Raw genomic sequence first — 26,880 nt, 5'->3', positions numbered from 1 at the left:
GAAGTAACCAAGTTGAGCAAAGGAAAGGAAATAAAATTATGCAAATTGATAATAGTCATAGGGAACTCAGTGACTCCACAAACATAAGAATATCTACATTATGGGGATCTCCAAAGAAGAGAGAGATAAGGGGGCACTTTATTTGAAAAAATAATAGCTAAAAATCTCCCAAATCTGGGGAAGGAAATAGATCCAGATATAGAAGCCAAGAAATTTTACCAAAATTCAACCCAGGGTGATTAAAATGGCAAAAAGTGGCAATAAAGGGAAAAAAATCTAAAGCAGCAAGAGAAAAGACAGTTACTTACAAGAGAAACCCCATAAGGCTATAAGCTGATATTTCAGCAGAAACTTTACAGGCCTGAGGGGAGTGGTATGACATATTCAAAGTGCGGAAATGGGAAAAAATCTGCATGCAAGAATACTGTATCCAGGAAGGCTATCATTCAAAATAGAAGCAAAGATAGAGTTTCTCAAACAAAAACTAAAGGAGTTCATGACCACTAAACCAGCCCTACAAGAAATACTAAAGGGGAATTTTTGAGTGGAAAGGAAGACCGTAAGTTAGAGAATATGAAAAGTAAAAAACACAAAGTAAAAATAGGTATTTCTGTAAAAATTAGTCAAGGGATCTCTAAAATAAAAGGATGTAAAAATATGACACCATATACCTAAAACATGGGGTCATGGGGATAGGAGTAAAGAATGAGTTTAAACTTAAGTGACCATCAACTTCATGTAGACTGTTACATGCATAAGATATTATATATAAACCTAGTGGTAACCACAAATCAAAAATTAGTAATAGATATACAAAGAATAAAGAGAAAGGAATCCAAGCATACCACTAAAGAAAGACAACAAACCATGAAAGAGAGCAAGAAAGGATCAGAGAAAATCTATAGAAACAACCACAGAACAAGTAACAAAACAGCAATAAATATATATGTATCAACAATTAATTAGAATGGAAATGGAGTAAATGGTCAAATCAGACAGGGTGACCTAGTGGATTTACAAAAAAAAAAAAAAAAAAAGCCATCTATATGCTGTCTACAAGACATTAATTTCAGACCTAAAGACACTTGAAGATTGAAAGTGAGGGATGGAGAAACATTTATCATGCACATAGATGATAAAATAAAGCTGGGGTAACGATACTTATATCGGATAAAATAGACTTTAAAACAAATACAAGAGACAAAGCGGGACACTATAAATAAAGGGGACAATCCAACAAGAGGATACAAACAATTGTAAATATTTATGTATCCAACGTGAGACACCCAAATACATAAAACAGTTAATAACATATAAAAGAAGTAATTGATAGTAATACAATAATAGTAGGGGACTTTTAACACTCTATTTATACATCAATGTATAAGAAACAGTGGCTTTGAATGACACACTGGACCAGATGGATTTAACAGACATATTCAGAACATTCCATTGTAAAAGAGCAGAACACATATTCAAGTGCACAAGGAACATTCTCCAGAATAGATGATATATTAAGCCACAAAATAAATCTCAACAAATTTTAAAAAAAATTTGGAAGTTATACCATGCATATTTTCTGACCACAACACTATGAAACTAGAAATTGACTACAAGAAAAAATCTTGAAAGAGCAAAAATTCACGGAGGTTAAGTAACATGCTATTAAATATTGAATAGGTCAACCAAGTAATCAAAGATGATACCAAAGATTACATGAAAACAGAGGGTTAGTTAAGATGGTGGAGGAGTAGGGCAACCCTAAGCTTGCATCCTCCCTTGAACACAGCTAGATAAATATCATTCTGAACACCCAAGAAATTGATTTGAGGATGGAGAGAACAAAGCTGTGCATCTCCAAGCAGAAAAAAATGACCACACTGTGGAAGGTAGGAACTGTTGGAGAGTTGATTTTGGGGAGAAAAGAGCCATGGGCTTTGCATAGGGGAAGGATCCCTGACCACTGAAAGAGGAAAGAGAAAGTGAAAAAACTGAAAACATGTACAGAGGGTTTCACAGGAAAAACTTCCCCAAAACCACTGACTGCGAAAAAACGAGAGTTTTGTGGGTATTTTTTGTTTTGGTTTGGTTTGGTTTTGGGTTTTTTTGTTGTTGTTTTAATAAACAGCAGAGCACAGAATCTAAAGCTTTGGAGGTCAGTGCCATCACCAGGGACACATCTGGCAGTGCTCCACTTGGAAAGGAGGGCAGAGACCCAGTAGTGGGCAGCATGGTCTAAGGATAGCCTGGGAACACAGGGAAAAACAGTTCCCCTTCATGGAGTGTATTTGGTAGAGGTAATACAGCCTCTCCAGGGTCCCCATTTGCCAGCATAGGAACAAAGATGTTGGCTGAGGGCAGCAAACCTTGGCACTGGCTTTGTGTTGTAATTTACCATAAACTCTGAACTACTGCATGATCATGCACCCATCTTCTGGGACAAGCTGGCACCAGACACAGTGCAGCAAGACCCTTCCACAGAAAATCAGAGTAGGGCCACACCATGGGGGTCTCAGAAGTTTAGAGATTTGAAATACAGCCACACCTGAGATAAAACACAGAAGGGTGGTGCTGCCTGGTAAACGGACAGCTCATACACAGGATAAAGGCAGGGATCTGATGGAACCCTGGGACACAGGAGTGGTGATTATTGACTTGTCTGTGAGGGCTTACTGAGGAGTGGTGGGCACAAGCTCCCCGTTCTGGAGATGAGAGAGTGGATCAAAGCTATTTTCACCCCTTGCCCACCACCAGCGAACAACTTCAGTGAGCTAAACAGTGCCATCAAGTGGAGACTGAAGCCACTGCACCAAGCCTGCCCTGCCCGCGACCTGCAGGTGCATATTCACTAGGGAAGTCCATCTGAGAATCAGTTTAACAGGCCCCTCGTCCAGAAGACCAGCACAGACCACGTGTACACACCAAGTCTGATCATAGAATGCTGCAAAGCTTCAGCTTTAGGGGAAATAGAATCTAGCTTCCTTTTTATTATTTAATGTTTCATTTTTTTTTATGTTTATTTATTTTTGAGAGAGACAGAGACAGAATGCGAGTGGGTTGGGGCAGAGAGAGAGAAGGAGGCACAGAATCTGAAGCAGGCTGCAAGCTCCGAGCTGTCAGCACAGAGCCTGATGCGGGGCTCAAACTCACGAGCTGTGAGATCATGACCCGAGTGGAAGTCAGATGTTCAACCAACTGAGCCACCCAGGTGCCCCTTTAATTTTTAATTTTTTAATTTGTATTTTAAAAATATTTTTATTTATAAATAGTAACTATTTTAACTGTATTCTTTGGATATAGCTTCTTTTAACAAGCATACCAAAACACACCTAGGATCTAGGGTTTTTTTTTAATGTTTTGTTTTCTAGTCAAAATGACAAGTTGGAGGAAATAACCGCAAAAGAAAGAACAGAAAGTAAATTTTATGGCCAGAGATTTCATCAATACAGATATAAGTAAGATGTCTGAACTAGAATTTAAAACAACAATTATAAGGTTACTAGCTGAACTTGAAAAAAAGTACAGAAGACACTAGAGAATTCCCTACTAGAGAGATAAAAGAACTAAAATCTAGTCAGGCCAAAATTTGCAATGCTATAATCAAGATGCAAACCTGAATGTATGCCATAACAGAGAGGATGGACAAAGCAGAGGAACAAATCAGTGACCTAGAAGATAAAATTATGGAATTAAGCTGGAGATAAAGATAAAATTAAACCGAAAAGAAGAGGGAAATAAAGGTATTGGATCATGAAGGCAGACTTAGGGAACTCTGCGATTTCTTAAAATGTAATAACATTTGCATCATAGGAGTCCCAGAAGATGGAGACGAAAGGGGGAAGAAGCTTTATCTGAGCAAATTATAGCTGAAAACCTCCCTAATCTGGGGAAGGACTCAGACATCAAAATCCATGAAGCACAGAGAACTCCCATAAAATTCTTCAAAAGAAGGCCATCACATAGACCTATCATAGTCGAATTCACAAAATACACCGACAGGAAAGAATTCTGAAAGCAGCAATGGAAAAAAAGTCCTTAACCTACAAGGGAAGACCAATCAGATTCACATATCTGTCCCTAGAAAGTTGGCAGGCCAGAAGGGAATTGCAGGATATATTCAATGTGCTGAATGAGAAAAATATGCAGCCAAGAATACTTTATCCAGCAAGACGGTCATTCACAATAGAAGCATAGGTAAAGAGTTTCCCAGACAAAAACTAAAGGAGTCCATGACCACTAAACCACCTCTGCAAGAAGGGGAATCTCTGAGTGGGGAAAATAGATCAAAGGCAACAAACACCAGAAAGAAACAGAGAACATCTCCAGAAACTTCAAATTTACAGGTAACACAATGGCATTAAATTCATATCCTTCAATAATCACTCTGAATGTAAATGGACTAAATACTTCAATCAAAAGGTATCAGAATGGATTAAAAAGTGAGACCCATCTATATGCTGCATGCAAGAGACTCATTTTAGACCTAAGGACACCTGCACATTGAAACTGGAGGGATGGAGAGCCATCTATCATGTTAATGGATGTGACAACAAAGGTGGAGTAACCTTATTTCTATCAGACAAACTAGATTTATTTTATTTTATTTTATTTATTTATTTTATTTTATTTTATTTATTTATTTATTTATTTTATTTATTTAATGTTTATTTAGTTTTGAGACAGGGAGAGACAGAGCATGAACAGGGGAGGGTCAGAGAGAGAAGGAGACACAGAATCCGAAGCAGGCTCCAGGCTCTGAGCTGTCAGCACAGGGCCCAACGTGGGGCTCGAATTCATGGACTGTGAGATCATGACCTGAGCCGAAGTCAGACGCTTAACCGACTGAGCCACCCAGGCACTCCCAGACAAACTAGATTTTAAAACAAAAACTAACAATAGATGAAGAAAGGCATTGTATCATAACTGAGTGGTCTATCCATCAAGAAGATCTAACAATTGTAAGTACTTATACCCCTAATGTGAAACAATACAAATATATAAATCAATTAAACGTAAAGAAACTCATTGATAATAACACCATAATAGTAGGGGACTTCAACACCCCACTTACAACAATGGACAGATCATCTAAGCAGAAAATCAACAAGGAAACAATGGCTTTGAATGACACATTGGACCAAATGCACTTAACAGATGTATTCAGAACATCCCATCCTAAAGTAGCAGAATACACTTTTTTTGTGAGTACACATTGAACATTCTCCGGCATAGAACACATATTGGGTCACAAATTAGCCCTCAATAAGTACAAAAATATCAAGATCATACTATACATATTTTTAGATCACAAAGCTATGAAACTTGAAGTCAACCACAAGAAAAAAATTGCAAAGACAACATAAAGGTTAAAGAACACCCCACTCAAGAATGAATAGGTGGGGCACCTAGGTGGCTCAGTTGGTTAAGCGTCCAACTCTTGACTTCAGCTCAGGTTATGATCTCAAGATCATGAGATTGAGCCCCATGTCAGGCTCTGTGTTGAGCATGGAGCCTGATTAAGATTCTCTTTCTCCCTCTGCCCCTCTCCCCCCTGCTTTCACTCTCTTGCTCAATCTCTCTCAAAATAAACATTAAAAAAAAAAAAGAATGAATGGGTCAACCAGGAAATTAAAGAAAAATTTTAAAAGTACAATGGAAGCAAATGAAAATAAAAACACGACAGTCCAAACCTTTGGGATGCAGCAAAGGAAGTATATTGCCACATAGGCCTACCTCAAGAAGAAAAGTCTGAAATACACAACTTAACTTTACATATTAAGGAGCTAGAAAAGAAACAGCAAATAAATCTGAAATCCAGAAGAAGGGAAAAAATAAAGATTAGAGAATAAATAAACAATATAGAAACAAAAAAATCAGTAGAATGGATCAACAAAACTAAGAGTCAGTTCTCTGAAAGAATTAATAAAATTGGTAACCCTCCAGCCAGACTTACCAAAAAGAAAAGAGAAAGGACCCAAATAAATAAAATCACGAATGAAAGAGGAGAAATAACAACCAACACCATAGAAATACAAAGAATTATAAGAATATTATGAAAAACCATATGCCAACAAATTGGGCAATCTGGAAGAAATAAATTCATAGAAGCATACAAATTACCAAAAATGAAACAGGAAGAAATAGAAAATGTGAACAGACCCATAACCAGCAAATAAATTGAATCAATAATCAAAAATCTCCCAACAAACAAAAGTCCAGGGCCAGATGGCTTACCAGGGATAAAAGAGTTAATACCTATTATTCTCAAATTGCTCCAAAAAATACAAATGGAAGTAAAACTTGCAAAATCCTTCTATGAAACCAGTATTACTTTGATTCCAAAACCAGACAAAGACCCACAATAAAGAGGAATTACATGCCAGTATCCCTGATGAACATGGATGCAAAAATTCTCAATAAGATACTAGCAAGTCAAATCCAACAGTACAGTAAAAGAATTATTCACCATGATCAAGTGGGATTTATTCTGGGGCTGCAGTCTGGTTCAATATTCACAAATAAATGTGATACACCAAATTAATAAAAGAAAGTATAAGAGCCATATGATTTTGTCAATAGATGCAGAAAAAGCTTTTGACAAAGTACAGCATCCATTCTTGATAAAAACTCTCAACAAAGAAGGGATAGATGGAACATATCTCAACATCATAAAGGGCATAAAAAAAAGACCCACAGCTAATATCATCCTTAATGAGGAAAAACTGAGAGCTTGTCCTCTATACTCAGGAATAAGACAAGGATGTCCACTCTCACCATTACTATTTGTCTTAGCTTCAGCAATCAAACAACAAAAAGAAATAAAAGGCATCCAAATAGCAAGGAAGAGGTCAAACTATCACTATTTGCAGACATGATACTCTATGCAGATAACCTGAAAGACTCTACAAAAAAAAAAAAAATTGCTACAACTAATACATGAATTCAGCAAAGTCACCGGATACAAAATCAACGTACAGAAATCTGTCACATTTCTATACACCAACAATGAATCAGCAGAAAAAGAAATGAAAGAATCAATCCCATTTACAATTGAACCAAAAACCATAAGATATCTAGGAATAAACCTAACCAGAGATAAAAGGTCTATATTCTGAAAACTATAGAACACTTATGAAAGAAATTGAAGAAAACAAAAAAGAAATGCAAAAACATTCCATGCTCATGGATTGGAAGAACAAACATTGTTAAAATAACTATACTACCCAAAGCAATCAACACATTTAATGCAATCCCTATTAAAATACCACCAGCATTTTTCACAGAGCTATTACAAACAATCCTAAAATTTGTATGGAACTACAAAAGACCCTGAATAGCTTAAGTAATGCTGAAAAAGAAAAACAAAAGCTGGAGGCATCATAATTCCAGACTTCAAGCTATATTACAAAGCTGTAGCATCAATACAGTATGGTACTGGCACAAAAACAGACACATAAATCAATGGAACAGAACAGAAAATGCAGAAATGGACTCACAACTACACGGTCAACTAACCTCTGACAAAGGAAAGAATATCCAATGGAAAAAGGATGGTCTCTTCAACAAATGGTGTTGGGAAAACTGGACAGCAACATGCAGAAGAATGAATCTGGACCACTTTCTTACACCATACACAAAAGTAAATTCAAAATAAATGAAAGAGCTAAATGTGAGACAGGAAACCACCAAAATCCCAGAGGAGAACACAGGCAGCAACCTCTTAAACCTCAGCTGGAGGAACTTCTTACTAGACACATCTCCAGAGGCAAGGGAAACAAAAGCAAAAATGAACTACTGGGACTTCATCAAGATAAAAAGCTTCTGCACAACAAAGGAAACAAACAACACAACTAAAAGGCAGCCTAAGGAATGGGAGAAGATAGTTCCAAACAACATATCAGATAAAGGGTTAGGATCCAAAATCTATGAAGAAATTACCAAACTCAATGCCCAAAATAATCATAAGCATAATCATAATCATAATCATAATCTAGTTAGGAAATGGGCAAAAGACATGAATAGACACTTTTCCAAAGAAGACATCCAGATGGCTAACAGACTTATAAAAAGATGCTCAACATCACTCATCATCAGGGAAATACAAATCAAAACCACAATGAGGTACCGCCTCACACCTCTAAGAATGGCTAAAATTAACAACACAAGAAACAACAGGTGTTGGCAAGGATGTGAAGAAAGGGAAACCGTCTTGCACTGCTGGTGGGAATGCAAACTGGTGCTGCCACTCTGGAAGACAGTGTGGAAGTTCCTCAAAAAATTAAAATTAGAACTACCCTATGACCCTGCAATTGCACTACTAGTTATTTATCCAAAGGATACAAAAATGCTGATTCAAAGTGGCACATGCACCCCGATATTTATAGCAGTATTAGCAACAATAGCCAAATTAGGGAAAGAGCCCAAATTTTCATTGACTGATGAATGGATAAAGATATATAGATATAGACATAGATGTCATCAAAAAGAACAAAATCTTCCCATTTGCAATGGAGCTAGAGTGTATTATGCTAAGTGAAACAAGAGAAATCAAATACCATATGATTTCACTCGTATGTGGAATTTAAGAAATAAAATAAATGAACATATGAACATATGGGAGGGGGAAAAGAAGAAAAGGAGAGAGGGAAACAAATCACAAGAGACTCTTAAAGATAGACAACAAACAGGGTTGATGGAGGGACGTTGTTGGGGGATATTCTAGTTGGATGATGGGTATTAAGGAGAGCACTTTTTATGATAAGCACTGGGTTTTGTATGTAAGTGATGAATCACTGAATTCTACTCCTGAAACCAATATTGCAGTGTATGTCAACTAACTGGAACTTAAATAAAAATGAAAAAAAAATAAAAATGGAAAAAAGGTTACATGAAGACAAATGAAAATGAAAACACAAGAGTCCAAAATCTTTGGGATACAGCAAAAGTGGTTCTAAGGGGAAGTTCAGAGCAATACAGGTCTATATTAAAAAGCAAGAAAAATCTCAAACAACTTACCCTTAAATCTAAAGCAGCTAGAAAAGAAGAACAAATGGAATCAAAATCCAGCAAAAGAAAGGAAATAATAAAGATCAGAGCAGAAATAAGTGATATAGAAACTTAAAAAACAAAACAAAAAACAATAAACAAACAATAGAAGGGATCAATGAAGCCAGGAGCTGGTTCTTTGAAAAGATCAACAAAATTGATAAACCTCTGGCAAGACTCATGAAAAAGAAAGAGGACCCAAATAAATTACTAGTGCAAGATGAAAAATAACAACCAATAACAAAGAAATACAAACAATTGTAACAGAATATTATGAAAAACCTATATGCCAACAAATTGGACAACTTAGAAGAAATGGATAAATTCCTAAACATATAACCTACCAAAGCTAAAGCAGGAAGAAATAGAAAATTTGAACAGACCAATTACCAGCAACAAAATTGAATCAGTCATCAAAAAAACCCCAAAAAAAACAAAGTCCAGGACCAGACGGCTTCACAGGCAAATTCTACCAAACATTTAAAGAAGATTTAATATCCATTTTTCTCAAACTATTCCAAAATATACTAATATCCATTTTTCTCAAACTATTCCAAAAAATACAAGAATGAAAATTTCAATTGAAATTTGAGGCCAGTATCACCCTGATACCAGAACCAGATAAAGGCACCATAAAAAAAGAGAACTACACACCAATAGCTCTCATGAATATAAACGCAAAAATCCTCAACAAAATATTGGTAAACTGAATCCAACAAAACATTAAAAAAAATCATACACCATGATCAAGTCAGACTTATTCCAGGATGTAAGTGTAGTTCATTATTCATAAAACAATAAGTTCGATACATTACATAAATAAGAGAAAGGTTAAAAACCATATGATCATTTGAACAGATGCAGAAAAAGCATTTGACCAAGTACAACATCCATTCATAATAACCCTTCCCCGCTCCCACAAAGTTGGTGTAGAGGAATCATATCTCAACATAATGAAGGCTTTATATGAAAAACCCATGGCTAACATCAGAATTGTGAGAACTGAGAACTACACCCCCCACCCCCACTTTTCTTAAATTGGGAACAAGACAAGGAGGTCCACTCTCACCACTTTTGTTCAATATGGTACTGGAAGTCCTAGCCACAGCATTCAGACAAGAAAAAGAAATAAAAGGCATCCATATTGGTAAAGAAGAAGTAACTTTCTTCTTTCACTTACAAACTTTCACTGTTTGTAGGTGACATGATACCTTATATAGAAAACCTTTAAAACCACCAAAAAAACTAGTAGAACTGATAAATTAATTCAGTAAAGTCACAGGATACAAATCCATGTATAGAAATCTGTTGCATTCCTATACACTAATAATGAAACAGCAGAAAGTGAAATTAAGAAAACAATCCCATTTATAATTGCATCAAAAACAATAACGTGGGAATAAACTTAACCAAAGAGTTAAGAGACCTATACTCTGAAAACTAGAAAACACTGATGAAAGAAATTGAAGATGACGCAAAGAAATGGGAAGACATTTCATGCTCTTGGATGGGAAGAAGAAACACTGAGGGGCACCTGGGTGCTTCAGTGAGTTAAGTGTCCGATTTCAGCTCAGGTCATGATCTCATGGTTCATGAGTTTAAGCCCCATGTCATGTTCTGCATTGATGGTGAAGAGCCTGCCTGGGATATTCATTCATATTCTCTCTCTCTCTCTCTCTCTCTCTCTCTCTCTCTCTCTCTCTCCCCCTCGGTCTCTGCCCCTCCCCACTCTTTCAAAAAATAAATAAAAGGAAGAAGAAACATTGTTAAAATGTCTATACTACCCAAAGCAACCTACAGATTTAATACAATTCTTATGAAAATACCAATAGCATTTTTCACACAAAATAGAAAAGATAATCCTAAATTTGTATGGAACCACAAAAGACCCTGAATAGCAAAAGCAATTTTGAAAAAGAAAAACAAAACTGGAGGTATCACAATTCCAGATTTCAAATTATATTACAAAGCAGTAGTAATTAAAACATTATGATGGGGTGTCTGGCTAGTTCAGTTGGAAGAGCATGTGACTTTTGATCTTGGAATCATAAGTTTGAGCCCCAGAGTGGGTATCAAGATTACTATAATAATAATAATAATAATAATACACTTTAAAAAACAACAACACACACTGTGGTAGTGGCATACAAATAGACACAAAGATCAATGTACTACAATAGAAAGCCCAGAAATAAACCCACAATTATATGGCTAATTAACTTTTGACAAAGGGGACAAGAGTATACAATGGGAAAAACACAAGTGGTGTTGGGGAAACTGGACAGCCACTTGCAAAAGAATGAAACTGGACCACTTTCTTTCACCATACACAAAAATTAACTCAAAATCATTTAAGAACCTTAAACCATAAAAATCCTTGAAGAGAGCACAGACAGTAATATCTGACATGGGTCATAGCAACATCTTCCTAGATATGTCTCCTGAGGTTAAGAGAAATAAAAGCAAAAACTATTGGGATTATATCTACATAAAAAGTTTCTGCACAGCAAAGGAAACCATCAACAAAACTAAAAGAAAACCTTCTGAATTGGAGGAGATATTTGCAAATGATACATCCAATAAAGGATTAGTTTCCAAAAAATTTAAGAATTTATACAACTCAATACCCAAAAAACAAATAATCCAATTAAAAAGGGACAGAAGACATGAAGAGACATTTTTCCAAAGATGACAGATGGACAACAGACACATAAAAAAAATGCTCAACATCACTCATTATCAGGGAGATACAAATCAAAGTACAATGAGATATCACCTCATTGTCAGGATGGCTACAATCAAAAACACAAGAAACAAGTGTTGATGAGAATGTGGAGAAAAAGAAATACTGTTGCACTGCTGGTGGGAATGCAAACTGGGGCAACCACTCTGGAAAACAGTATGGAGGTTCCTCAAAAAATTTAAAATAGAACTACCCTCCAATCCAGGAATTGCACTACTGGGCATTTACCCAAAAAATACAAAAACACTAATTCACAGGGATACATACTCCCTATGTTTATTGCAGCATCATTCACCATAGCCGAACTATGGAAGCAGCCCATGTGTCCATTGATAGACAAATGGATGAAGATGTGGCATATATACAATGGAATATTATTTAGCCATAAGAAAGGATGAGATCTTGCCATTGGCAACAACATCAATAGAACTAGAGCGTATACTACTAAGCAAAACAAGTCAGAGAAAGACAAATGCTATATGATCTCACTCATATGTGGAATTTAAGAAACAACACAAAAGGTACGCAAAGGGAACAAAAGAAAGACAAACCAAGAAACAGACTCTTAGCTATAGAGAACTGATGGTTACCATAGGAGAGGTGGGTGGGGGAATAGGGGAAGTAGGAAATTGAAATAAAAGAGTACACACATCATGATGAATAAAATAAAATAAATTTTTTTATATAAAAGAAAAGAACATGCCAACCAGGAATACTACCTGGCAAAGTTGTTCTTCAGCTACGAAAGAGATAAAGACTTTCCCAGACAAAAACTGAGGGAGTTCATCACCACTAGACCTGCCTTATAAGAAATGCTTCCAATCACAATCATAAGAGGATGTTTTGATAATTTGATTCTAGAATTCTGTTAGAAAAATACATGAAGAAATTCAGAGCATATACACTTCGACCCAAGAGTTCCATATCAGGAATTTATGTAATGTATATACTATCACATACACATATCCATCACACATACATTGCATATATGTACAAGGATATTCAATGCAACACCGTAGTAACAATAGAGTAGAAAATAACCTTAAAGTTCATTAGCAAGGAACTAGTTAAGTGACATATTTATGTGTTAAAACTACATAGCCTATTTAAACATTATGTAGACTGATGATAAGTATTGATGCAAATTTTACATCATTGTAGAACAATCTCCAAAATCTACTTTTAAGTAAAGGGCATGTATGCAGAAAAATGTTTATAGTCTGTTTCTATTTTTATTTTATTATTTTTAATATAATTTATTGTTAAATTGGCTAAATTACAGTGTGTAAAGTCTGCTCTTGGTTTTTGGGATAGATTCCCATGGTTCATCGCTTAGATACAATCCCCAGTGCTCATCCCAACGAGGGCCCTCCTCCATGCCCATCACCCATTTTCCCCTCTCCCCCACTCCTCCATCAACCCTTAAGGAGAGGAGATGGGTGGTACATATACATACAGGTATATACACACTTGCATAGTCACATAATATCTCTGGTAGGCTACACAAGAAACTGGTAAGAGTGGTGACATCTGAAGGACTGAGGATCAGGAGTGAAAAAGAGACTCATTTTTACTGCATACTCTTGCATTGTGTGGATTTTTCTGCCATATGCACATAATCAATTATTCTTGCCTTTTGAGGGCATATTGTTTTATTCAGTATGAGTATAAGAATCCTAGGTTTATTCAATAACTATTTTTTAATTGTTTTGCAGAGTCAATATTTTATTTCATTCAAAAATGAAATAAAAAAAGGTATACAGCAAAGTCTTCTTCCTACCCATGACTCCTATCCCTATAGTTCTCCCCCACCAGAGATAACTATATTCAGTTTCTTCTATACAAGTTTATGCATATGTAAGCAAATACAAACACATATATTCTCCTTGTCCTTCATCCTTTTTTTTACAAAGACAAATTACTATTATATAAACAAATCTGCACAATGGATATTTTTACTTAGTAACATACCTTAGAACGAAAATTACAACCCACAAAAAGTAGACTAGACATCTTAAAAATTAAATACTCTTGTGCTTTGAAGTATGCCATGAAGAAAGTGAAAAGACAACCCACAGAATGGGAGAAAATTTTTGCAAATCATAAATCTGATAAGAGACGTGTAACCTAGAACATATCAAGACCTCTTAAAATTCAATAATAAAAAAAATTCTGACTTCCAGAGAAGACATTGGAGTAGGAGGATCCCAAGCTCACCTCCTCCTAGGATTACACCAAATAACTGCCATATCAGTGGAAATAAACCAGAAAACAACCTGAAGACTGGCAAAACTGACTCTACAGCTAAATGTAGAGAAGAGGCCACATCAAAGATAGTAGGAAGGGCAGAGACACAGTCAGGACCTGTGTCTGACCTATGGGACTGTCCACCGGTGAGAGGGATACCCTGGGTGTGGAGAGGGGAGAGGATCAGATCCCATACCAGACACAAAGAAGCCATACTGGAAGATGAATCCCAGTAACATTTGTCTTTGAAAACCAGAGGGGCCTAACTTTATGAGTTCTTATAATCAGTGGGACCTAACACCTGGAAATTTATAAATCAGCAGGCTCAGAGGGCAATAGGAAATTAAGTCTTCACCCTTAAAGAGACAGCACAATAAACAACCCCACTGAGATACAGCATAGAAACAGTTTCAAAGTACCTCCGGTATACAGAGATTTATTTACTAATCTCAGAGCATGTGCTGGAGGGGCAGGAACTTTTGGGAGACTTCTTCAAGAACAAAAGAGTTAGTGGGTACCATTTCCTCCCCTGCACCCTAACCTTGACACACAGACACTTATGGGAACGAGTACAGCATGAATATTCTTACCTAGCTCGCTAACATCATGTCCCACTCCTGTGCTCTTCTGTGGATCTGCCCTCCTCCATCATGGTCTGGGCAGGAGTTTTTCCAGGGTGGCTCCATGTCCCCTTTCACAGTGGACTGGTGCAGATCTTGCTGGCATTGTATTACCCACCCCTGCATTCCTCTGCAGATCTGCCCCCTTCAACACTTCTTAAGCAAGAGACCATCCAAAGCAGTGCCATAAGCCTAGCAGGGTACAAGCAATCCCAACAAGGGCCAGCACCACCCAAAGTGACTCCTACCCTGGAGAGAGGTAAGATAACCACAGTCACCAATCAGACTGTAGATTCAGCTGTGGCAATGGGCAGGGGACAGGTAACTGGTATGATTCCAGACCCTGCCCTACCAACAAAAGCTTCACAGGAGACTACAGAGGAAAAGCACCCTGCAGTTTGATGCTACCAGCGCTCTGGCAAACACCTGCTCTGACCCAACTCAAATCCAAGGCTGCCCCAGATTGGCTCGCTAACAACACAGGGACCAAATCTTGCCCACAACCAGGCAAATAGAACCATTTAAGATGACTGAACTGAAGGCAAATGTAGCTCAGTCACAACATTAGGGCATACACAAAATAAATAGGAGACACCCCTGAAGTGCCAGGTTCTGGTAAACAGGAACACTGAACTATAGGGCACTACAGAACCTCTTCCTCATAAGTACACTACTCTCAAGGGCCGGAGATGTAATTGACTTTCCTAACACAGAGAAACATAGAGTTAGACAAAATGAGGAGACAGAGGAATATGTCCCAAATAAAAGAACAAGAACAAATCACAGCAAGATAGCTAAACGAAATGGAGATAAGTAATATGCCTGATAGAGAATTTAAAGTATTGGTCATAAAAATTCTCATTGGCCTTGAGAACAGAGTGGAGGATCTCATTGAGACGCTCTGCAAAGAACCAATCATAGATGAAGAGCTCAATAACTGATATTAAAAATACACTAGAGGAAATAAATAGACTAGAGGTAGCAGAATAGATCAGCGACCTGAACAACAGAGTAATGGAAAGTAAGTGAACTGAACAGGAGAGAGAAAAAAGAATGAAAAATGAAAATAGATTAAAGGAACCAGTGACACCATCATGCATAATAACTTTCTCATTGTAGGGATCCCAGAAAAAGAGAGAGAAGGGGGCAGAAATCTTATTTGAAGCAATAGTAGCTGAAAAGTTCATGAATCTGGGGGAGGAAACAGAAATCCCGATCCAGATGGCAAGGAAAGCCTCCAATAAAACAAACCCAAGGAGGTCCACACTAAGACACATAGTAATTAAAATGGCAAAAAAGTAGAGATCAAGAGAAAAATTTAAAAGCACTAAGAGAAAAGAAAACAGTTACATACAGGGGAACCCTATGAGATGATTTTTTAGCAGAAACTTTGCAGGTGAGAAAGGAAGGGCATGATATATTCAAGGCGTTGAAAGAAAACCTGCAACTGAGAATACCCTATCTAACAAGGTATCATTCAGAATAGATGGAGAGTTTCCCAAACACAAGTTAAAGGAATTCATTGGCACTAAACCAGCCTTCCAAGAAATGTTAAAGGGGACTTTTTGAATGGAAAGACCATAAACAGGAGTAAGAAAAGTAGTAAGCACAAAAACAGGAAAAATAAGAATATTTGTAAAAATCAGTCAATGGATTCACAAAATAAAAGAACATAAAGTGTGACACCATATACCTAAAATGTGGGGGAGGGGGGAGGGAGAAGAGTAAAAATTTAATGCTTTTAGAATGGGTTCAAACTTAAGTGGCCATCAACTTAATATAGACTGCTACGTGCATAAGATGTTATATATAAACCTATTGGTAACCACAAATCAAAACCTGGAACAGATATGCAAAAAATAAAGAGAAAGGAATCCAGGTATATCATTGAAGAAACCCAACAAACTGTGAGAGAAGAAAGCAAGAGAAGAAAGTAACAGAAGAACTACAAAAACAACCATAAAACAAGTAACAATATGGAAATAAATGCATACTATCAATAGCCAAATATGGAAGCACCCAAGTGTCTACTGATACATGAATGGATTAAGAAGATGTGAGACATATATACATACACATTCACACATACACACACTGGAATATTGCTCAGCCATAAAAAAGAATGAAATCTTGCCATTTGCAACAACATGGAAGAATCTAGAGAATATAATGTTAAGTGAAATCAAAGAAAGACAAATACTATATTATTTCACTCATATGTGGAATTTAAGAAACAAAAGAGACAAACCAAAAATAAGACTTTTAAATATGGAGAACAAACTGATGGTTACTAGAGAAGAATTGGGAGAGGGGAATGAGTGAAATAGGCAAGGTGTATTAAGAGTACTCTTTACCACAATGAGCCCTGAGTAATACATAGAATTGTTGAATCACCATATTGTGTACCTAAAACTAATATAACAATGTATGTTAAGTATACTGGAATAAAAATTTTTAAAAAGTGAGTAGAAATGTGGAAGGATTTTTAAAGGTCAGCAAGTTTAATAAGCTTATCTTAGATTTAGGAGGGATCCCTTGTAGTTTTTTTAACTAAGGAATGAGAAATTAAAGCTGTGCTTCAAGAAACATTAACTGGAAATTGAACTAAGATATTTCATTTGATCCTACTGGGACTTGGTGAGTCTGATTATACCAAGTATCATACTTGATATAGTTGTGCAACTTAGAGAACAATTCCTGTTGCAAGGAACTTAGTCTGGTGGAATCAAGAAACTGATTTTTAAAAGTCTGACTCAGTAAAATGTTAATAGCAGAATTGGTCTCAGCTTATATTATCATGGAGTAGCTGTTCTGTGCTGCCAGTGTAGTTCCACCGTAGCAAGAGATGGAGTCTGTCATGATTTTACACCACTAACATGGGTTCTGTGATTCACACAGGATGCTTTAAAGTCTATCCCCAAATCACAGGAATCCTGGTGTATCATATAAATTTAGATGAATTTTATTTTTTTAAATGCTATTTGAGAAAGAGAAAGAGAGAAAAAGAGAGAGAGAATGCACCCAGAATGAGCACAAGAGTGGGGAAGGGGCAGAAAGAGGAAGAGAGAGAATCCCAAATAGGCTTCATGCTGTCAGCAAGTGCAGAGCCTGATACAAGGCTCAGTCTCACAACCATGAGATCATGACCTGAGCCAAAATCAAGGGTCAGATGCTTAACTGACTGAGCCACCCAGGCACCCCTAGATGAATTTTAAACAGCAGCATCTGTATTTCATTTTTCTGCATTTGTTCCCCTCTAAATTAGATTTCCATCCATCCTTAGGAAGTCTCACCCCTCTTTTACTGCATTCTTACCACCCCACATCTTCTCCTAATTATGCCCACCTGGTGGCTCCTTCTCTAAAATGCTTGGATTCCTTTGTCCTGCATGTCCCTGACACTTTGCTCTGCAGGTCTTTCTATAACAGGCTTGCTTAATCAAAATTATAGTCAACTTGAAGACACAAAAAAATAATTTGGAAAATTTTAAAAAATTGTAAATGCTGAAAGGAGTTCAAGCTGAAATAAAAGTAATTAGTAACACACTAGTAAAAGTAAGTATAAAGCCAAATTCAGAATACTCCCATTGTAATATGGTTAAGTATTAATCACATAAGACTAGTATAAAGGTTAAAGGACAAGAGTATTTAAAAGTAATTATAACTACAATAACTTATTAATGAATACACAATATAAAAAGAGATAAATTGTAGCATCAAAAACTCAGAAGTGGGAGGAAAAAAGGATAGAGTTTTTGTATGCAATTGAAGTTGTTATCAGCATAGGTGGCTGCATCTATGTTTTATGTAAACCTTATGGTAACCACAAAGCACAAGCCTACAGAAGATTTACAAAAGAGAAGTGAATCAATGCATATCTCCATGGTAAATTATCAATTTACAAAGGAAGGAAGCAAGAGAGGGAATAAGAAACAAGGAAAATACAAAACAGCTAGAAAACATTACAATGACATTAATACATCCTTACCTATAAATAATCACACCAAACAAAAGGCACAGACTGGCCTTTTGGATAGATTAAGGAAAGATTAAGGATAGATTAAAAAAACAACATCCAGCTATATGATGCCTACAAGAAACTTATTTCAGGTTTACTGACACAGAGCATGAACGGGGGAGGGGCAGAGACAGAGAGGGAGACACAGAATCCAAAGCAGGCTCCAGGCTCCGAGCTGTCATTACAGACCCCAACACGGGGCTCAAACTCATAGACCATGAGATATTACCTGAGCTGAAGTCAGACACTTAACTGACTGAGCCACCCAGGCTCCCCCAACTTTAAGAACACACATAGGCTCCAAGTGAAGGTAAGGAAAAAAAGATATTCCATGTAACTATAAACCAAAAGAGAACAGAGGTAACCAATATCAGACGAAATAGACTTTAAACCCAAAATGGTAATGAGACAAAGATCATCATATACTGCTAAAGGGGTCAATTCAAGAGGATTTAACAGTCATAACTCAACATTGAAGCACCTAAATATATTAGGCAAATACACACATGAATAGAGAAATAGACAACAATACAGTAACAGTAGGGGACTTTCAATATTCCACTTGCAACGATGGATAGATTATCCAGACAGAAAATCAATAAGGAAACACTGGACTTGAACTACACCTTAGAGAGAACTGGCCTAAAAGACATATACAGAACATTCCATCCAACAACAATAGAATACACATTCTTCTCAAGTGCACACAGAACATTCTTCAGGATAGATCATATAATAGATCACAAAACAAATCTTAGCAAAGTTAAGTTCACTGATATAATACCAAGTAACTTTTCTAACCAAAATGGTATGAAATTAGAAATTAATAAGAGGAGGAAAACTGGAAAATTCACAAATATGTGGAAATTCAACAACATGCTCCTGAAAAACCAATGGGTCTAAGAAGAAATCAAAGGGAAATTTAAAAAATACCTTTCAAACAAATGAAAATGGGAATACAACATAAAAAATTTGCTGGATCCAAAATTTATGGGATCCAGCAAAAGCAGTTCTAGGAAAGATGTGTATAATGATAAATGCTTACATTAATAGAAAAGAAATCTTGAACAACCTAATTTTCCACCTCAAGGCACTAGAAAAACAACAGACTAAGCTCAAAGTTAACAAAAGGAAAGAAATAACAAAGATCAGAGCAGAAATAAATTAGACACCAAAAAACAGTAGAAAAAAATCCAACAAAACTAAGAGCTGGTTTTTTGAAAAGATAAACAAAATTGACAAACTTTTAGCTAGACTAAGAAAAAAGAAGAATCAAATAAAATCAGAAATGAAAGGCACATAATTGATACCACAGAAACACAAAGGATCATAGGAGACTATTATGAACACTTATATACCAACAGATTGGATAACCTAGAAGAAATGGGTAAATTCCTAGAGACATAGAACCCACAAAGACTGAATAAGCAAGAAATGGAAAATCTGAATATAGAACAATAATTAAGGAGATTGAATAAGTCATAAAAAAAATCTAACAAAGAAAAGCCCAGGACCACATCATTTTCCTGGTGAATTCTACCAGACATTTAAAGAAGAATTAATGCCATTCCTTCTCAAACTCTTCCAAAAAATTGAAGAGGGAACATTCCCAAACTCATTCTGCAAGGCTAATAATACTCTGCTACCAAAGGCAGATAAGGATACTTCAAGAACAAAACTACAGGCCAATCTCCCTGATGAGTACAGTTGCAAAAATTCTCAAAAAATATTAGCAAAGAAAATTCAACATAACATTAAAAGGATCACACATGCATCATCAAGTGGGATGGATGGTTCAACACACACAAATTAGTAAATGTGATATACCAAATTAATAGAATACAAGATAAAAATCATATGATCATCTCAATAGATTCAGAAAAAATATCTGACTAACTTCAACATCCTTCGTGATAAAAAACTAAAAAAATAGGGTACAGAAGGAATGAATCTCAACATTATAAAGGCCGCATAGGAGAAGCCCAAAGTCAACATCATACTCCATGAGAAAAGTTTAAAAGTTTATCCTCTAAGGAGGCATCTGGGTGGCTCAGTCAGTTAAGCATCTGACTTCAGCTCAGGTCATGTTCTTGCCATTCCCAAGTTCAAGCCCCATGTTGGGCTCTGTGCTGACAGCTCAGAGCCTGGAGCCTGCTTCGGATTTTGTGTTTCTCTCTCTCTAACCCTCCCCCACTCATGCTCTGTTCACCCCCCCTCAAAAATAAATAAACATTAAAAAAACTTTTTAAAGCTTATCTTCTAAGATCAGGAACAAGACAAGAATGTCCAGTTTCACCACCCCCATTCAACATAGTACTGGAAGTCTAGCCAGAGCAATCAGGCAAGAAAAAAAAAAGCATCTAACTTGGAAATGAAGAAACAAAACTGTCTTTATTTGTAGATATGATCTTATATACAGAAAATCTTAAAGACTCCACCAAAAAACTATTACAACTAATCAACATATTCAGTCAAGTTGCAAGATACCAGAAATCAGTTGTGTCTCTATACACTAACAATGAAATATCTGAAAAAAAGAAAGCAATCCCATTCACAATATCGTCAAAAATGACAAAATACTTAGGAATAGATTAACCAAGGAGTTCTATATACCTAAAACAACAAGACTTTCATGAAAGAAATTGAAGAGACACAAATAAATGGAAAAACAGCTCATATTTATGGATCATAAAAATTTATATTGTTAAAATGTCTGTATTACCCAAAGCCATCTATAGATTCAATGCAATCCCTATCAAAATTCCAGTGTGAAAAGCCCAGGACCCAGAGTATTTTTCCCACACAGAAATAGAAAAAAAATAATCCTAAAGTTCACATAGAACAACAAAAGACCCTGAATAGCCAAAGCAATACTGAGGAAGAACAAAAAGCCAGAAGCATCACACTTCCTGATTTCCATCTATACTACAAAGCTATAGTAATCAAAACAGTATGGTACTGGCATAAAAATAGACACATGGACCAATAGAACAGAATGGAGAGCCCAGAATACTCAATGGGAAAAGAGTGGTCTCTTCAACAAACAGTGTTGGGAAAACTGGATATCCACATGCAGAAGAATAAAATTGGATGTCTTTCTTTCTTAAACCACTCACAAAAATTAACTCAGAATGGATTAAACACTTAAACACAAGTCTTGAAACCAAAAAAATTCTAAACAAAAATGTAGGGAAAAAGCTCCTTGACACTGGTCTTGGCACTAATTTTTTTGGATAGGACACCAAAAGTAGAAACAAGAGAAAAAATAAGCGGGTCTGCATCCAACTGAAAAGCTCCTGCACAACAAGAGACAACAAAATGAAACAGCAACCTATGGAATGGGAGAAAATCTCTGCACATCATATATCTGATAAGGGGATAATGTCCAAAATACACAAGGAGCTCACACAACTCAGTGGCAAAAAATACAATCTGATTTTAAAATGAACAAAAGAACTGAACATTTTTTTCCAAAGAAGACATACAAATTGACAACATGTAAATGAAAAGGCGTTCAATATCACTAATCATCAGGGAAATGCAAATCAAAACCACAATGAGATACCACCACCTACCTGTTAGAATGACTGTTATCAGAAAGACAAGAGGTAACAAGCTGGCAAGGATATGGAGAAAAGAGACTTGTACAATGTTGGTGAGAACATAAATCAGTTCAGCAAGTACTGAAGCATTTTTCATAATAGCCAAGATATGCAAATAACCTAAGTATCTGTCAAAAGATGAATGAATAAAGATGTGATACACACACACACACACACACACACACACACACACACACACACACACACACTGGAATACTATTCAGCTAGGAGGAAGAAGAAAATCCTGTCATTTGCAACAACATGGATGAGCCCTGAGGGCATTATGCCAAGTGAAATAAATCAAAGAAAGAAAATATTCTATGATTATCACTTATATGTAGAATCTAAAAAAGCTAAACTCATGGAAACAGAACGATGGTTACCAGGAATGGGGGTGGGGAGATATTAAAGGATACAAACTTCCATTTAGTTCTGAAAGGTCTAAAGTATAGCATGGTGACTATAGTAAACAATACTGTATACTTGAAAGGTGCTGAGAGAACAGACCTTAAATGTTCTCACCACAAAAAAGAAATGGTAATTATGTAAGGTGATTGAGGTGTTAAGAATCTTACTGTGGTAATTATTTCATAATATATAAATGTATTAAGTCATCAATCACACTGTATACCTCAATATTATATGTGAATCATATCTCAATAAATCTGGGGAGGGGCGCCTGGGTGGCTCAGTTGGTTAAATGTCCGACTTCAGCCCAGGTCATGATCTCACCATTCGTGAGTTCGAGCCCCGCGTCGGGCTCTGTGCTGACAGCTCAGAGCCTGGAGCCTGCTTCAGATTCTGTGTCTCCCTCTCTCTCTCTCTGCCCTCCCCCGCTCATGTTTTCTCTCTCAAAAATAAACATTAAAAAAATTAAAAAAAAAATCTGGGGAAAACAAGACAACCAGCTTCACTAGTTTGTGTGTGTGTATGTGTGTTGTATCCCTGAGATATTTTATGCATATCTATCAAATGTGATACCAAATATGTAAAAACACTTTGCCTTATTTTTTAGCACAAATGGTAAATTAATACACATATTTTTCTGTATTTTGATTTTTCCATTTTATATATCAGATTATTCTAACACATGAACTCTTCAAATAAAGTTTTGGGGGTTTGTTCTTTTAAAAAAAATAGGTGGAATTTCAGTGGGTGATAACTTCAAGAGATTGTGGAATGCTGGACATTATTTTTTCCAATATGGGGATGAGATAAACCTGAAAAAATCACAAACACCATTTATATCAAAGTTCTTAACAGCAGCAAGTATGTGGTTATCTCAGGTGTAAATATCTCAAATTTAGATAAAACAGATGTTTGTTTCTCTTTCCCTTTAAAAATAAACTCTATCAGGGGCACCTGGGTAGCTCAGTTGGTTAAGCGGTCTGACTTCGGCTCAGGTCATGATCTCATGGTCCGTGAGTTTGAGCTCCGCCATCGGGCTCAGTGCTGACAACTCAGAGCCTGGAGCCTGCTTCAGATTCTGTCTCCTTCTCTCTCTGCCCCTCCCCTGCTCACCCTCTATCTCTCTGTCTCTGTTTCATAAATAAATAAACATTTAAAAAAATAACCACTATCATGTTTACTATTCTTCTTTGTTAATTACTGTATTATCTCCCAGGAAATTAAGTATCTTGGATCTTACAGGTAAATGGGTCTTCCTGGATTTAGGAAGACCTAATTTTCTCTCTAGTGAGTTATTTGAGCAGTAGTGGGAGTGGAGTGAAATTTGAGTGCCACTCCACAGCTGTCCACTTGAGGGAGGACGAGCTCTTTTCCCTTCTCTCTGGCTCTTTCTTTCCTTATTTTATTTTAGGCTGGAGACCCCCTAGATGATTAATCTTGCTGGTTAACCCTTAAATTTAAGCCCAGACCTACACTCTAACTTTAAGCAAGCATAATTCTCCTAGGAAATATTTGTATATCCCTTTAAAGAGCTCAAGAGAAGTAGTTACTAAAGTCTCCTGCAGGCCTATTCCAAAATTGGGTGCCTTCTTCTGTCCAATCTAAATCTCTAATAAGTTTTCATAAAAGTTCCTTGAGTTGGGCTAAAAGCCAATATTCATACTGTGTACAAATATATGAAGTATATTGTATGCTACAGTATATTAAATACTATTTACAGTCTTGAGGGATATCTTCAGTAGTATTTCAATATGTCTATTTAAAAAAAGCAACACCTATGTGAAATAAGAGCAATTTGAAATTCAGATGCTATTTTACCTTACCACTGCTTCCTAACACAACTACCTAAGACACTTCCTAGAAAAACCAGTGTTTTCCTTTTAGAGAAATGAGAGAGAATATACCAGATCCTCCAGTCAAAGAGATTTCTCAGCTCAACAGCTAACAGTGGCCCACAAACTGAGGTCCCCATTGTTTCTGGATCACAGACAAGGTTAGGGAATTCACGATTTCTGACCTCAAGCCCCACCTTGATGTACCACACCTCTGTGGCATCTTTAGATCTTCTGTCCCAGACCCCAGATACCCAGTAACAGTGCACCCTTCAAACCCTTTAAGATTCTGGACTGTCTTCAAATGAAACAGTGGAAAGCAGACAAAGGCCTTCACCTCCCTAACTCCATACCCCCAGGTAAATAGGGTCCTGAAAACCGGGATTCTGGAGGGTCTGTGGGAGGGCAACTGAGGCATTTAGGGGTTACATAAGTGACTAGATTTGTCAGGGACACGCCTAGGCTTTGAGAACATGAGCATACTGTATGTTGAGGATAGGAATTAGAGCCCTTGCCTCCAGGGTCTGTCTGGAAGCTGCCTGCAAAGGCTCTCAGGTCTGATCCCATAAATTCACTGGGTCTAGCTGGCCTCATCACCGACACTACTCAGTCCAACTGCTGCTTGCATGTAGGCCCATGAGACTCCTTAGTGTGATAAACATGAAAAGATTGGACTTCTAAAAGAGTCTCTGGTAATTTAAACTTGGATAAATAAGTGGTGAACCATGACGTTCAGAAAAATTCAGAAGGAAAATTAAACAAATTCTAGAGCTCCAGTTGTTTACCAGTTCTACAAATAGTGGGCATTTACTCGACATCAGTCTTTGAAACCTGGTCTTGGGTTTGGTAATTAAAGTAATGAAGAGACCCCGTTGGCATCAGCAAGCCAAGGGCTCAGACACTTAATCCGGCAGTCACAGTAATAATGCTTCCAACGCCTGTCAACTTTGATCCTTCACTTGTTCAGTAACTGTTGATCTCTGACATAGATTCCAGGACTATTCATAGTTACTGTCCCCACCGAAGGAATCTCTTACCTACTCATTAAAAGCCACACTAAAATTCTAATAAACTGCCACATTCCTTCTTGATCCTTTAGTCACCCCCCCACCCCCATCGCTAGCTTTAGTATTATTTATAGTAGGCTCAGCTGTGTTTCTAGGCACTTAAAGACCCTCCTTCATTGCTATTTCTTAAGGTGGGATCCACCTTCATGGATCCTGCTGGGCTCAGTGCTCTATCATCAGACTCTCTGGACTACAGATTAGGAGCCTGCTTGCCAGAAAGCTCCTGGGTGCTTCTTCCATGCAATGGAGTGGGAGGCCCACTGACCTGGAAAGAATTTCCCCTTGCTTGATAGCTTGGTCAGACATAACACTTTAGAGAAGAAGGTAAGGTGACGGCATGGGAAATGCAGTATACAAGGTGCCCCCCAGCAAATCTGTGCTTGTGGCTGGCCTCATCCTGGCATTTCCTTGCTTCCTGGCCTTGGGCTTTTCAAGTCAGTGAATGGAGCAGGGGTTATGTGGAGGGGGGCGCGGGGGGATGGTTAGCCAGGATTCATTAGCTATTTTTAAAGCAAAGAATAGGGATAGTGTCCTGTTGGCCCTTCTTTCCAGAGAAAGCCATCTCTGGAATCTCTGTTTAAAAATGCCACCTCAGCACATCTCAGAACCCAGAAGAAAGAAACTACCACAGGAAACACAGCGGGCCTGGGCCCAGTAGCCTGACACCTTCCTCCAGCTGCCAAGTCAGGCTCTGTCCAAGGCTACCGGTTCTGATGCTATCACGCAATGCCAGCCAGTTGCACTCCCTCATCACAGTAAAACCAGAGTCCTTTCTGCTCCCTGCCCTCCACAATAATCACTTAATTAAATAATTCATCATAACGGAAGTCAGCAGGGTGCCTGGGCAAGTCCATATTCCAACACAGACTATTAACTGGAACCCAGCTTGCTCAGCAGACACTTTTTTTTTTTAAGTTTATTTTGAGAGAGGGAGAGAGACAGAATATAAGCAGGGGAGGGGTAGAGAGAGAGAGGGAGAGAATCCCAAGCAGGCTCCATGCTGTCAGTGTAGAGCCCGACTGGGGGCATAAACTCACAAACCATGAGATCACGACCTGAGCCAAAATCAAGAGTCGGCTGCTTAACCGACTCAGCCACGCGCCCCAGCAGACACTATTATTAAGCATCCCCACAACCCAAAGCAGCAAGTGAAGCCTGCCTCGTGTGATTTGACCCCAAACTCAGGAAAACACAAGCAGATGGGAAAGGTCTGAGGCTGTATCTCTGTCTCGCTTTTCCCTCCTTCCCCAGCCATAGGCAACCACCGTCACACAAGGACAGAACTCTCCAGAGACGAAG

General features: G+C 37.3%; 1 long non-coding RNA gene across 1 annotated transcript; it reads left to right on the top strand.

Annotated features, from left to right (window-relative positions):
* The first annotated feature begins 2,208 nt into the window (after nt 1-2,208).
* On the top strand, nt 2,209-20,430 carry LOC115509075. The gene is made up of 3 exons (XR_003967224.1): nt 2,209-2,221; nt 5,743-5,746; nt 20,344-20,430. It is a non-coding gene; the product is annotated as an uncharacterized LOC115509075 (long non-coding RNA).
* The last annotated feature ends 6,450 nt before the right edge of the window (nt 20,431-26,880 follow it).

This window comes from Lynx canadensis, chromosome A2 (genome assembly GCF_007474595.2).
Source record: "Lynx canadensis isolate LIC74 chromosome A2, mLynCan4.pri.v2, whole genome shotgun sequence".
In the NCBI taxonomy this organism is placed as follows: Eukaryota; Metazoa; Chordata; class Mammalia; order Carnivora; family Felidae; genus Lynx; species Lynx canadensis.
The sequence above is the reverse complement of the archived record's forward strand: the minus strand, read 5'-3'. Positions and strand labels throughout refer to the sequence as shown.